Genomic DNA, 2,517 nt, shown 5'->3' with positions numbered 1-2,517 from the left:
TCAAAATAAGAATATTAGATGACAAATATTTGTCAATCTCAATCAAATATTCAACTATTTGTGTGTTTTTTAAATAGGCAAGAAAATAGTATTAAAATTTGGGATATGTGATGACGCATTCTTGTTGGCAATCAAATTTTAAATTTCAATTTAAAATTTTTTATTTTAGTTAATTCCTTACACCTTTTCCACTGAATATGGAAAATAGAGCACTTCTTAAATGGTTAATTGTAATTGAAAAGTCAATGCGAATTTTATAACTGATGAAGTTCTAAAATATAAAAAACAGCTAATGGATATGAAATGTAACAATAAATTCTTCTAATGGAGAAATAAAAGAAACACGAATAATTCTTTTTCATGAAGAGACTGCATTTATTTATTAAATAATTACGACTAATTTTATAGCATTTTTAAAGTTTTTTTAGGCAATTATTATTAATTTAGATAAAATTAATTTTTCTATAACTCTTATCATTAAACTCTCTAAATCCATAATATCTAATCATAATCTAAGAAATATTTTTTATAAAATGAGGGAATCTTAGATAGATTGGTATTGACGGATTGAAATAGTAGTGAAGTAAATAAGAGATGGAAAATCGTAAAGAAGTCATAATCTTCTTTTTATAATGTTATTAATACATAATTAAAGAATGGCTGAAACGTAGTTAAAATAATAAGTACTACAATCACTCGACCAAAGAGGTTTTTAATTTTTTTTTTTTACTTCCAACATTAATTAGTACATATTATGTTTGTTTACAATGAGCTGTATAATATAATAATAATAATTAGAGATTTGCATATATTGATTTTTTATCTTTAAAGTTTTTTTGCACAAAATTTCGCGTTTTCCACTTTTTGGGAATACAATTTATTTATTTAGGTATAAAATATATTACTTGTACTAAAGTAAACATTATGCAGATACAGGAGCATGTTGGGCAATATTTAGTTTTTTTTTCCTTATTAATTTTCTAGTTCAAAACTGACAACTTTTAGGTAAAGCAATGCATTAATTGACGTTTGAAGACTTAGTAAGGAAACACAAGTGACGAATGCTCTTGAAAAAGTAGTAACCTGTTGTTTTCAGAAACTTTATAAGCCACTCTAGAATAAGCTTATTATAGAGCAAGTTTAACTTTATTGTTTTTAACTTACTTTATCGATTCCTAGTCCGCATCCTAGCATTTTATTCTTCCTTCTAACTCCCTTGTGACTAGTAAATTTTATTTTTATATATATTATTATAATATATTACCTATGTATATTAGTTTAAATCAAAATTAAACAAAACTTAGTCTGAAGAATATGCATACATTTTTACTTAAACCTTTTATACATTGGCTTTTTACTTGTTTGTTTTTTGGTTGATAGTATATTCATATGGAAATAAAAAATTAAAAAGGGGAATAAAATGATATGTGAAAAGAGAATTTCGCTTGGGAGAATATTTTTAAATTCTCCTTTCAACTTAGTTTCTTGCATATTTTGTTCTAAAACTGCAAATGAGGCTAGTTTTAAGAAGTTGAAAAATTGAATTCTAGCCTTCATACTGGGAATAAAAATCTCTAATTATTTTTGCTTAACCCTAAAGGATTTATTGCTGAAAAATCAGGTATTTAATAATAATAATATTACATTCAAGAAATAATAATATTTGAAGTCTGGTATCTTCCAGTACCTGTTCCCTGTCACCAGTTACCGTGGTTAGGTAAGAATCATCCACAACCTTTTTCGTCTCTGGTAGGTCCATGAAGTAATTGAGTAAACGTTGAAAAAGAGGCTTAATGAGTACGTTCCATGTGGCCGGAGTAGTTCCGTATTTAGAGTTTTATTAGTCACGTATCACAGTGCTTCATATTGTTATGAGCAGTATTATATTTTATAAAGAAATTTGATGTTTTTCTATGTGAGATTTTAAGTAAATTTTTCCTAACTTTGATAAATGAAGTTCCATCAGGGCCCTGTTTCATGATAAAGTACGAACTAATACAATTAGTCTTGTCGATTTAACTTAATACAATAACACTGACTTGTACAATAGTAACTTGTACTTTAGTACTTTTTAACACTTGTAATATCACTAATAGTCCTCCCTTTTATAAAAAAAAATAATATTAGTGCAATTACCACGTTGTTTCAATACTTGAACTTTGAACTAATACAATTAGTTTTGAATACAATTGTAATACAATTTCATTATGAAACAGGGCCCTGGTCTTAAACTTTAACCAGTTGCATCGAGTCACTATGTCCAGGGCCCTGTTTCATATTTAAAGCTAATAGTATTAGTTCAAAATACAAGTATAGAAACAACGTGATAATGACACAAATACTTTTTTTTCACAATAGGGATGACTATTAGTGATATTACAGAAGTTAATAAGTACTAAAGTACAAGTTACTATTGTACATGTGAGTATAATTGTATTAAGTTAAATCTACAAGACTAATTGTATTAGTTTGTACTTTATATGAAACCGAGCCTAGGTGTCTATTTGAAGACAATTT

The sequence above is a fragment of the Halyomorpha halys genome, unplaced genomic scaffold, assembly GCF_000696795.3.
Source record: "Halyomorpha halys isolate HHAL.00 unplaced genomic scaffold, Hhal_1.1 Scaffold38.1, whole genome shotgun sequence".
Taxonomy (NCBI): domain Eukaryota; kingdom Metazoa; phylum Arthropoda; class Insecta; order Hemiptera; family Pentatomidae; genus Halyomorpha; species Halyomorpha halys.
Note: the sequence above shows the minus strand (reverse complement) of the source record.